This window comes from Triturus cristatus, chromosome 3_2 (genome assembly GCF_964204655.1).
Source record: "Triturus cristatus chromosome 3_2, aTriCri1.1, whole genome shotgun sequence".
Lineage (NCBI taxonomy): Eukaryota > Metazoa > Chordata > Amphibia > Caudata > Salamandridae > Triturus > Triturus cristatus.
The window spans coordinates 859,137,626-859,150,328 of record NC_140584.1 but is presented as its reverse complement, the minus strand read 5'-3'; the positions used below and the strand labels follow the sequence as shown (position 1 = coordinate 859,150,328).

General features: G+C 43.5%; 1 protein-coding gene across 2 annotated transcripts in view; it reads left to right on the top strand.

Annotated features, from left to right (window-relative positions):
• PHF12 (PHD finger protein 12) overlaps positions 1–12,703 on the top strand; it is a 418,108-nt gene that overhangs the window by 3,359 nt on the left and 402,046 nt on the right. The gene's annotated exons all lie outside the window — the stretch shown is intronic.

Sequence of the window (12,703 nt, the reverse complement as noted above, 5' to 3'; positions counted from 1 at the left end):
TGGGGTGTGTTTTGTCGCATATGACAGTAAGTCATTCTGGTAATTTGTTAAGGATTATGTTTATTAAAAGAAACGCTTTTAAGGTGAAACGAAAGCGGCATATTTCACGAAGGACCGTGGGTGTCATTTCATTGTTACCATTGGTTTGGGTTGAATCTACAAATAACTAGTGGCATTATATTTCACCTTTATTTGGTATATTTGGGCAGTGCTATATACTTTTTCGTACGTTGCACGACAAGGAGCTAGTTTGAGGCAAAGACGTGTTTGGTTAAATGCACATATTGCAGAGCGTTCTAGAGGGGTGTAGTCTATGTAGATGCAGCACTGGGAGTAATTAGGAAGTGGAAACAATTTGAATGTGGATATAGCGTGGCCGCCCCACTCTAGCTGAGGCGGACACTGCACCAGCCATGAACCTAAAACCACAAATCATTGATTTCAGTCTAGTTCGTTCATCTGAAGCAAAACAAGACTATGACGCCTAGAATGCATTAGGTATCGCGGATGTTGCACAAAATCCATTAATCACCTGTGGGGAAGTGTGTGAGGTATGTGAGACTGCAGGCACTTTAATGTCTGTCGCACCAGTGTACTGTCTTGAAGTGGGGTATAGATATGTGCTTACAAGGTATTGGACCGTGTGGATGGGTATAGGAAGGGCCTGGAGCTCGAATGCCTTTTACTCTCTAGCGTTTTAGAAGTGACCTTGGAATGTATTGATAATGTGAGACGCGCAGGGCCCTGTATGCAGCTTGTGAGGTGCTGGCCGCAGTAGGGACTGTTTCTTTGTTAGAAGAGTATGAAAGGGCCAGGCAGTACAAGCCTAGGGGCTCAGCTGAGAGAAGTGTTAAAGTACACATTAGACGGCACTGCTGCAGTGACTGTTTATCCTGGTCGAAAGGTTCGGGCGCTGCATGTATTGTGTCGGTCTGCCCCCTAGGGTCGAATAATTTCTATGTGCGCAAAGGGTACGAGGGCCGCTATCTCCCGCAGGTGGAATTGTGTGGGTGCAGTGAGATCCGGAGGCACGGGCAGCCGTCCCTCTCTAAGGTTTAAGATCTCGCGGGGTGCTGGTAGTATGAGGGTTAAACAGACAAGGAGTGTGACTGCCTTGTACTGCTTTGGTAAACAGTGTGATGCTCTGAGGCATGCAAAGTCTGCCTGCCTCCCCATCGCGTTCCTACTCTACAGCAATCCAAACTGCGACAGAGACGTATCCCTCGTCCAATTATACCCCACCACGGCAGAGCATCGGTTTTGCTTCAGCATTATGCCTTCTCTCTTGCAGGCGAGAGCCCTGTTCAGAGCGCCATCTTGGCGGTCCGGACGCCTGCGCCTTTGCTACAGGGACACTGTTTCTTCTTAAGAGGAATTATTGCTGTCGTTTGCCATGGCCTGTTGTGTGTCTCAGCGAAAGGCAGCTCCTAGCCAGACCATACCACTTATGCTTGGGAGAGGGGAGCATTTCCTGCTGAAGCATAAAGATGTTTATAATTTCTTGTGTTTTTAATAGTCGCCGCTTCGTGCGCATGCTCTATTTGCTGTATATCGCGTCAGTCTCCTGCCCACTCCTTCTCGGAGGTCGTCCCTTTCGTCACCGATGAACCCCCCCCCCCCTCCCCAATGCCCTTTCTGTCGCTGCTTGGGAGAGACCGACATGCTGGGCTCCTCCTATTTGTGCTCAGCAGCAGCTGACGCCTGTAGTAAACGCGCGAGCGCCGAAGCTTTACCGAGATGCCGTGTTACAGCGCGGAATGCAACAGCTCTGGTCAAACTAGGCTTTAACACTGACCGTGACCCGCCACCAAACACCCAAGGCATATGTATGCCTCGCGAGCCTTCCCGTGTGACGTCTCGTTTATTTGGCGACTAGTTTTCATATTTTTGCTAACCTTTGTCTGGCTCTCATAACATAAAACTCAAGATTTATGCACAGAGGTTGAGGTGCGTGAAGTCGGGGGAGAGTTAATTATGTTATTTTGCGATTTGAGGCCTGGCCCTTTTGTTATCAGAAGACAGCCATACATGCTCGAATGGTTTAACTGTATACAGACTGGAGTGGCAGTTATTTACTTTGTTTGTGTGGGGTGTGAACTCGGCCAACCATCAAATCTGACCTTTGGGTGGAATGACGGAGTTGTTTTTATATATTTTTTTTATTTACTAACATCGGCTGCCACATGCATGCTTTGGTGGGGGGGAGGATATGACGTTAGAGCCAGAGCTGCCGACTGGGGAACCAGGTTCCAGTCTCAGCGTCGGCTAAACATTCTGTAATTTGGGGCATATCAGTTAATCTCCCCGTGCCCCAAGTACGAAAAAAAATAATATGACCTTGTGTAACTGGTGCTCAGGTAGAGCACTTCAATACCTTCAGGTCAAGTTCGCAATATATAAAACTGCAAATAAAATAAATAAAATGTCAAGCAGGGAAGACTTTTCTGCATTTAATTTGAACTGTTTGACTGTTGATCGTTGTAATCGTAGGTAAAGTGATTTCGATGTAAGTAGTGAAACTGTAATAAAGAAAGTGTTAAACTTTCTCTTGCTGTCAGGGCTCACTCAAGACAAAGAAGAAAGAACTTAAGTTTTAGAGGAATGCGTTAATTCGTCACAAGGCACACCTTTACCTTATAAAACATGCAAGAAAAGAAAAAAGCAACATGTTAGGGTAATTCTCCGGCTCTTTTTATTGCTGTCAAAATGCAGTGGAGGGAATAGATTCAAAAGTTATGGACCACATGGAGGGAAAAGATAGGAGAACAAGGAACATGATTATTGTGCATTTAGTGCCCTCCCTCCGCTCCCACACAAAAAAAACCCACCCGTTTCAGTGTTTCAGGACCTTTGTATCCAATAGACACTAATAAAGTAGCTAGACCACCATGGGTGTCTTAACTTGTCAGTAGGAATGGAGGGGTAAAAGGAAGCGTAAGACTGTAAGTGGAATCTGGACAGGGTATTACAGACTTGAAGTAGTATTAATGCAGAAGACATACTCCTACCCCCTTTCCCATATGCGTACTCATTGGGCATCTACTGTCCATAGCTTAATAAAATCGAGATCGGGACATCTTGTTTCTACTGGTACCCTGGCTTCTGGAAGGAGCAATATTGGGGCTGGATTAGTCCTTTGCACGCTGCTGAAGGCCTTGCCCTAGCAATTTTCGAGTGTAGTTTGGCCAGGATTAAGCTTTAGCTCTTGAAACAACATCCTAGGGTGCCTAGCTGTAGAGCGCCAATGAAATTGAGATCCTGTGCTTTTGACCTCCTGTCTTTTCATTGAAAAGCTTGCATCATATTTGGAATATATAATCTCAAAAACCCGAAAAAAATTAAAAGCGGGGTTTTGTCTTTTTCCTAAATGCAGAGTGGAATTTGTTTAGATGCCGCAGCTGTGTTTTAAAAGTAGCTCATGAGATAAAGGGCTCGCCTCCCCAGACCAGACCAACTTATTGCGAGTAGGCATTCTAATTAATTCTGGTAGTAGAGAAGGGAGATGACTTTCATCAGGTAGATGGAACATTGGAAACATGCAGTCTTAAAACGAACCCTTGATTGAGGATCAGTTGGCGTGAAGGAGAAGTTTGAGAAACACACTTCAAAGCAGCATGTGCTGTAAAATTGTGTGAGAAATTTGTTATAGGCATTTTAGGACTGCAGTATTTAGTAGTTAAAATAATAAAGGGCTAATAAGAATGAGCAACTCTTGGCGTTCTTGAATAGAATCCTTTTTTTCATGCAAGAGCTGAGCAGCAGACTAGTTACATAACTATGTTACCTAGGACCTTAAGGCATCCCGTACTTGCCTTTGTAAGTTTTCCCCTTTGCTTCTTATGCCATTTAGCTTTGCAGTTCAGTTTTCGATTAAGTCTTAAAATTCAACATTTTGTCTTGCATTGGATATTGTGGTTCTTTTAATACAGTGTGTCTTCCATGGTGGTTATACTTAATCTTGCCTGTACAGGTGGCTTAAACGTCTTCTCCATGGTATGTCTGCCTTTGAATTAGCCATGTTCCTGTTGTGCGAATGTCCACTGAAGACTGCAGCTGTTATTTCAAGTGGATTCTGGTGGCTTGTGTGGTTTGTCTTTTCTTCCTCACAATCGCAATACTTTTTCCTTTTGAATGTTTTTATGTTGAATTTTCCCTGATCCTTTTTAGCTTGCATGTGTGACCAGTCATTTATTCTGTGCTCATAGTGCCAATAGCCATGACTACCGAATTATGTGACAGAGGAGGATCAAAATTTGCGGCAAGATTAACTAAATTATACGACGGGGAAAGGCAAATAATGTGGCACATTTTGTGACCTTATTTTAGTTTATTTTTTAATTTTTACACCTGGTAAGTGTCTGGGGAAAAAAAGGATCACCTTAGTAGTACCGATTTTAACACCCAAATACAGCAATAAGCTAATGAAAGATGACCAGGCAATCTTTGTGCAAAACCTTCCAAGTGGCAGGAACCCGAGTCACCATATTTTTTGTAACCTTTGATCCGTTTGACCTATTAACAATTTTTTTGTTGTTAAAATCTGCAGATTATTCAGCAGATGATGGATTATGTCGCAAATGCAGCAAATCCATAATTATGCGAAAATGGCCGCTGCCACAAAATCGCATAATTCCAGTGGCCCTGCCTTTAGCCCATTCATCTGTTTGAGGCCAAGTAGCATATTTTTAGGAAATGCTTTCTTATGCTTGGGCCTTCACATTTTGCACCCTTCCGCCTCCTCCCCCCCCCCCCCCCCCCCTCCCCTTCCCTGTGTGGTGTAGTACCACCCAGAGAGATAATGTGGCTTACTGGCACCACTGGCCTTTTGTTTCTTGCAAAAGGGCACTTCATATCAGTATAAGTCTTGTATGGTGCAGCACGTGCCGATGGCCTCGATCATCACCTCCAAAATTCCTGGTCTTGTCGCTATTGTTAAGGTCTGTGGCAACTTGGCCAGCTTGCCCGTCTCCGTCTGTGGGCAAACATTTAAACAGTCTAGTGGGCTCCCTCTAAACCCACTCGATAATTCTTCTCTATTTACAGGTTCTGGCTGTAGTATAACGTGGGGGTCTTAACAAGCCCGTTTGTTATTTGCTATGATTGTGATTAAATCGTAAAATCATCGAGAATTGTTTATTCCTTCGTTGGTCACTTCTTTTAATAAAAAAAAAATTGTGGTGCTTTTGGATTATTTTGGTCTGAATTCCTTGCGCCTGGTGATGGTGTTTAGAAAGTAGCTCAGTACACAACCCCACCGTTGTGTCAATGGCACTTTAGCCTGTGTGTGCATCTCACGAGGCGGTGAACATGGCGGCGATCCACCGGCTTTTGTTATGATGGCACTTTAGACTGTCTGAGGCAGCGAGAAACCTGCTAGTGGCCATCCGTCTTTTGTTTAATCCACAGTGCTGCACACATAGCAAGGTACGTTTATAGAGCATATAATTGCTAGCAGAGCCCGGGAACAGGAAGCTACACTCATTCCGTTACACAATCACGGCAGGGTCCCTAAACTCTTTGCATATTGTCAGAAAACAGCTGATGCAGTTGAGAAATCTGATTCTGACGCCTGCACACATCACCAGCTGCAGCCTCCCGCCCATGGCCATCTCAGCTGATTCTGGCTGCTGGAAATTGTCTTCTGTGCACGGTGCCTCTTGGCTCGCTGGGTCATGAACGATGTAGGCATGATCCCCGGCCATGGAAAGGATGCTAGAGGAAAGGCTGGTGTTCCCTTAAAACGTTAAACACATTCGTTTGTGCAACACCACGGGCTGTGGCTGTTTTGACCAAGCCGGGCTCATTTTCCAGTTTCTGCTTTCCGCGATCTGAGACCAGTGTCTTTGCACTGCAGCTTCCTGGCTTACCAGGTCATGTTTGCTTAAGTTATTTGTTCAGTCTTTTTCCTGCGCTATGAAGGCAAAAAATCGAGAGCAGGAATCCTTCCCTTGCCTTCTGATGATTCCTGAAATTTGAGTCTTATTTCGTGAGAGAAGGGGTTTTTCTTTGCCTCGTGAGATGAATGTCTGTGAACCACGAGACGGTTCACTATCAGATAATGGTTAGGATTTGACAAAGTTGTACATCATCTTGTTGTTAGGTTTTGCCTAGATATCGCATGCTCTGCCTCTCGGAGCCCTTTTTTTAAACTGTGGGCTTAGAGTCTGCCCACATTGCTTACCATCGGTAAGCTTCATTGTCCCTTTCATTTCCTTGCTTCTCATTGGTCATCTACTGTGGTCTTCATGGTTTGTCCCTCTCCTGGAGTATGGGCGCATTACTTGTGTCCTTCCACTACAATTTTGTCTATGTTCAATCACACTACCAGAGTGTGTCTTTTTCAGCTAACCCCCTCTTGTACTTATCATCATTCTGTGTTCTTTTTACCCTCCATCATCCGGGCAATGTGTTGGTGCTTGTGATCCAGCGCAGAGTGCAAAATCCCTCCCTACTGTCATGGACTTAATAGATCTCACACACACTATCTATACATTCGCTCGTGGGGCCCATAACACCAACGCACACTTACCATTAGTCCGTGCGAGAGGCGATTTATCCTTCCAAGCGCTGGATAAAATGATGGAGGAAGATATCACTTTACCCTAATGAGCAACACACCTACAAACCCTTCTAATACTCATTAGGCCCTAGACTTCCACATTTGGTATTATCCTTCCAAGACCGGGATGGATCTGTTAGTTTAAGATTTTAGTGAAACCCTAGTACTCTAATTAACCTTTACATTAACACATTTCAATGAATAAACAACCCGACTCATGTCTGTAGATGTTCAAATCCAAATTTCTATTAAAATTGCAAATTAAATCATTCATTTGATCAAGTTGCCATTCATATTTACCTATTCTGGCTAAAGTAAACCTCTGTCAAATCTGGCAGTCTCGCAAATCTATGCCCATCAATTTAGCAGGTAAAGTTCATCAGGAATTTGGGCATTAATTCAGTCCGTCAGAGAATTGGGCTAACAGCTGTCCTGCAGATTCACCGTCCTTTCCGTCAGCATATCATCAGGAAATCGAAGGAGCGACCGTAATTACCTCTCTATTCTACCATAATTCATAGTAAAATCGATGATAAAAAGTAACAAATTTTGGGCATCCGAGTTCGCTGATTGGACAATCAGGGATCATCCTCTCTGTTCCTATAAGGTTTAGTCCATGATGTCAGCATACTTGCTGGTTCTGGTTCTTTTATAAAGTCTTTTGTCTGTAGCGTTGGCACCACTCCCAGTGGCCTTGATAAGTACATCTTGCCTGGGGTCAGGACGGGGCCATTGTTGCTCATCTTAGCGCAGGCGCTCTTCACCCAAGCCTTGTTCAGCGTTGGCAGTCGGGTTAGGCCACAAAGTCAGCCATCTTTAGGCAGGCCACAATGGACAACTTAAGCAAAGAGACACCAAACGTAATTAATACATAAAAATGACTATTATAATGTTATTCCCTCGCTAATACCCATATGTATATGTATTTATCTAGCAAAAGCAATACTCATTGCGGGTTATGCTTACAAAATAAAGCACGAATCACAACTACATCACTAAAGCAACATATAACATGCAACATTCTATTTATCTATCATTAATATACGTACGAAATTTAGCTCACGTCAGTAATTAAGCCATGCAGATGCAAATCCCACGTGTATTTCGATCATTAATAAGGTCAGTCATTTTCACATCACTTCAAACCATTAGAACGATTATAATTAATTAATTAATCTGATTAATAAAACGACATGCAAAATGGGGTGGGCATACAAAATTTTGCTTTACCCGCTCCAGCACTTGCCCCCACACTCCCTCCCTGTTCATGTTGATGCTTGCCCCACCCCTCATTCTCTCCCTCCCTTGTCTGTGTTGCTGCTTGCCCCTTACCCTCCATCCCACCTCAGTGTTGCGGCTTGCCACCACCCTCTTTCCCTCCCTTGTCCGTGTAGCTGCTTGCCCGCCACACACCCTCACTTCATCGTATTTGTTGTTACTGGCTAACACTCTTATCCGTTTTGATGCTTGCCTCCCAGCCATACTCTCTCTGTCTTCCTGCTTGCTTCACCCTCTTCCTCCCTCAACCTGGTTGCCGCTTGCCTCCCACCCTCCTCCTGTAACAAAAAAGTGCTATGGCGCAGATACTGATGAATGTGTCAAAGGGTGCCACCCAACACCCTCTGTTGCAGTGTTGCCTCCACGCACTCCCTCTCAATAGCATGTAAATAAAAGAAGCGCTTCGACTCACTACAATGTTGCTTTAAAAAAAAAAGAAAGCTTCCCGCCATGCTGCTCCATGGCAGCCACGCTTCTGTGCAAAGTGTTGACAAAGTGAAAAGCTCCTGTCTTGTAGGCGTGACCTATTAAGCATCACCAATATTCGCTAAAAATAGCGGAAGTATACTGTCTGGAAGGACTGCTCTGACTGCATGTTTGATGTTCTGTTGAAGTTATGTTGGGCTCTAGATTCGACCACAGGTAGATTGTAATAAATATGACCTGCAGGTGGATTGTAATAAATATGGCCTGTACTCGTGCTGTGCAAGGCTGATGCCAGCCATTCCCAATTTTATTTAATCGCATCCCCATGCATGCCTTCCACTTCAGCTGGGTTGCCTCTTTCTTTCACTATTTCAGAGTTTTACCCGTAAATTACCATATAATGGAACACTATGAATGATGTTGAGAGCATAACATTGGTTAGAGGGGTGTGGCTTGTGGGCCCTGTCCGATTTTTGTTGGGTGGAATAGACTAAACTTTAATAGGGCTGACGTCTCCTGTGGCGTTGAAGGAATCGCATCGATCCCCATTATCGGAAATGACACCACAATCTCTAATAATAGACTGCTGATTTTAGTATTGAAACACTTGAAACATTTGAGCGGTTGGTAGGTGTTAGGGAGATTTACAAATGTAATTAACTCCATGTCTTTCAAACTGGTATACCAAAGACATGGATTCATCGGAAGGGTACCCAGCCGGTGGGATGTGGTGTTTGGGTATTTCGCAGTGAACTAACTTGGAAAATAAAGTACAAATACAAAGTTTTTATTTTTGGGATGATTAATCTCCCCTGGTGTTACAACATTCAAATCTGCTATGTTCTCACGGTGTCTCCAGATACATAGGTGGAACAGTTCCTTGCTCAGTATAAACCAATGTTATGGGTACCATTACACTGCGGGCAGTAGTAGGAATTGGTGAATAAACACATGGAACTGTATTAGGATTAAGAGTAGAAGCACTCGAAGATCCTTTTTGCGTAGTTGCAGTGGTGAAAGGTTGGTACAAGTTTCCCCATAGATAGCTGAGGGTTGTTGAAGTTATTGGCTTTAGGCAGCGGTTTATATTTGCGAGGACCCTCTTGACAGTAGCCCCTGTTTCTTGTGTGTTTTCTATGGCACCCTTTTTATGATATAAAAAGTTTCGCGCCATCGTTTTTTGTGTGAATGTCGGATACATGGTAGTAGTCGTTGCTTCTGTTGATGCATTGCCTACAGTGGAGGAAGATGCTGTGATGCAAATATCTAGCTCATGAAGTTCATTGCACAATTGTTCCTTAAGCAGGCTTTTTAACGAGTACACCCTGTCCGTAGAAATGTATTTCCTGTTTTTTTTTTTTTTTGCTTTATCAAACTTTACTGTATAGTGTTGCTTGTTGATATTGCAACAAGACCAAGCATTCATTGCAACTGGCATTGTAGAAACTATTAAACGTTGAACCTATAGTAAACCAGTTCATTACTATAGCTATTCTTTATTAGTGAAAAGAGATCTGAGGATTTTTGAAATGAGGTTGAAGTTGTGACTGGCTTTTCTCTCATTGTAAAGGGTTTCAGTTGAAGTTGACTGAGAATTCAAACATTGTTAGATCTGGAAGTTTGTGCTGCCTGCTTTATGCAAACTCCCAGGGTATTTGAAAGCTGTACTGTTTGTATTTTTGCTCACCTGGGCCATCAATACCTCGGTTATAGTTGAGGAGAGATGATAATTCAGAGGAATGGTTTTCGCTAGCTAGGACAAGATGGAGACTAGGATTCAGTGTATTGCATGCATGGCCTTAGAGGCCACTTTGGCTTTGCCACGGTTAGAAATTGCAGATAAATCGGGCAGTTATGGAGTAATAGAAAGATCTGTCTCTGCACTTAGGCCATGTGGCGGCTCATCCGTGACTATCGATGGATGCTTCTTCATAGTGTAGGAATCAACTGAGTTATTTGTTTTTTGGAAGAAGATTGTGACTGGCTGATTATCCTATGGCCTTTGGCAGACTGATGGAGAACCGATTTAACTGCTGTGAACCGAAAATAAAGGGACTGCGCCAGGTAGAATATCTTCCATAATCTGCGGAGAACTGGCCAGTAGATGTGGATACTTGATCCATATTAGAACAAGCATTGGCATAGCCAATAGGTCTCGCTTTTGGGACCTTATAAGTATTTAGTTATGCAGCACAATATCCTTTGTGCAACGACATCAACTGTTGCATGGCTAAACACTTATAAGGTTTAGCCATGCAACAGCTGATGTTGTTGCACCAATGATATTGGGCTGCAAAACTAAATACTTATAAGGTCCCAAAAGCGAGACCTATTGGCTATGCCAATGCTTGTTTACACTTGTATTATGGAGTGTAATATATTAGCAATATAAAATCATTTTTTATCCTGGAGAGCCGTGCGCATCATAGGCAAGTTTTTGAAATTAAGCATTGTGTACCACTGTGATAAAATGTTAGAGGTTTTTGTGTAACCACAAACTAAAAAAATTAAAGAAAAATGATGAATTAAAATTTACTATTTGGTTGGGTGGGAAGCCATTCCAGAATCTTGAGGTGTCCATTGAGGTAAAAGTTAGGCGGCATGCAGAGAAAACCTTCAGAAATATGCAGCAACCCCCCTCGCTGAGCTTCACAAGCTGTGGGTTTCACTGTAGTACGATGTGACGTCACAGCACTTCCGAGCCCATGAACGAGATATCATTGTGATAAATTATACATACTTTAGACAGACAATGGTAGTGGGAAACTTTAAAGAGTTCTAGTGCTGCGTTGTTAATCCATCCTTAATAGTCAAAGTAAACCAATTACGGTGGTAATACTAGTTTTAACTCTTTAAGCCATGTAAGGAGTTGGAAGAACCTTGCTAAGTGGCACTAATAACTATGGACATAACTTTCAACATTGTTGGTGTGGGGAGGGCAACCAGACATTTTAGAATGAAAGGCACTATGAAATCGGCGGCTGCTTTTAACGGGCGAAAGGGGGGTTGCCCTACTAGCATCCGGGAGGAAAGAGAGAATGTACACCATGGAGCAGCTTTAAATAAAGTGCTCACTGCTTCGTGCTAATTGCAACACAGATTCTGTTGTTTTTTTAAGGAAAGATTTGAGGAGCGAGACAAGTCCTCGTACGCATGTGCTGGTCGGGGCGGTGGCTATTGCTCGCCCATGAGGCACCCACAAGGAGAGTGATGTCAGCATAATGGGAGTGTCGGGAGGAAGCGGCAATGGTTAACTTTTAAATGGGGCACTTATGCTGTGGCCCAGGCGTTTTCAGCAGAGCCCCATTGAAAATAAATGGTAATGGGCAGGACTGGTATACATCCACGAAGTGACGTGGGTGGCAACAACTAAAGGACTCCCTTCATGTTTGTACTGCTGTTTAAGCCTCCTGATTGGATGTTGGAAGCTGGGGAAGTGGGCTGTGGAAGAGTTTGTCTACGCAGCTCTGATTTCATTTCGGGGATAATCAGAATGCAGCAGGTGTGCTGTATTCTACGTGTTCTTGTTGGCTGTTTATTATCCAGGAGGGACACCGGTTCAAAGTATGTACTGCATAGCATTACGGATTATTGGCAGGCTGGGGTGTAAAGACTTGTTTTAAGTAGGCAGTAGTAGGCCTTACATGATGTGAAGAGAAAGTCTTTGGCAGCGACCTCGTACTCAATTACTGTTCAAAAAGCTGATTTAGTGGGTTTTCGAACGACTAAGAGATATCATAGTTGTACGAGGTTGTGCATGTGTTTTCCTCACAATACACTGTCTACATCTCAAAATTGGCACTTTTAATAGATCTGATCGTAGCAGTCGTTGGACTCCTCTTTCCATGGATGTTGCTCTGCTACAGATGCCCATGCAATTCTAGTCTAGAGCAATGTATCAGAACCCTATCACTGGACTGAGGCATAACTATAGCGCTTAAAAGCCACTGTGTGAAAGTACGCCAGACGTAAAACCAGCTTAGTGCAGAGATGGCGTGAACGTGCATGTTCATTCTGTTACCCGCCGCACCTGAACCACAGGACTCACTTGCTCACAGCTCATTACAGCTAATAAAGATGATTTGCACACCACAAAAACGTAACTGTTGAAGATATTTAATGCAGATTGATGTGGGGTCTTTTGAAATGTGTTTAACTCTTTCAAGTCTACAGATTCACATTTGCTTTATAAACGACCTTGCTCTCAATTTTGCCTTAAATGCTCCATTTGCCCTTTCTTTTTTTTCTCAAAAGTTTTGCGACTAGCACTTGGCCACAACTTTCACGCCCTACCACTTTCAAATGTTACCAGCTGCCTATGCAAGTCATTGAGGAGACCTGAGACCTTTCTGTAGCCAACAAGGAGTCTAGCGCTTTCCGTCCAGCGAACGCGCAGGAATTTTACATACGGAAAACCACGTGTTACCAATGGCATGTTCA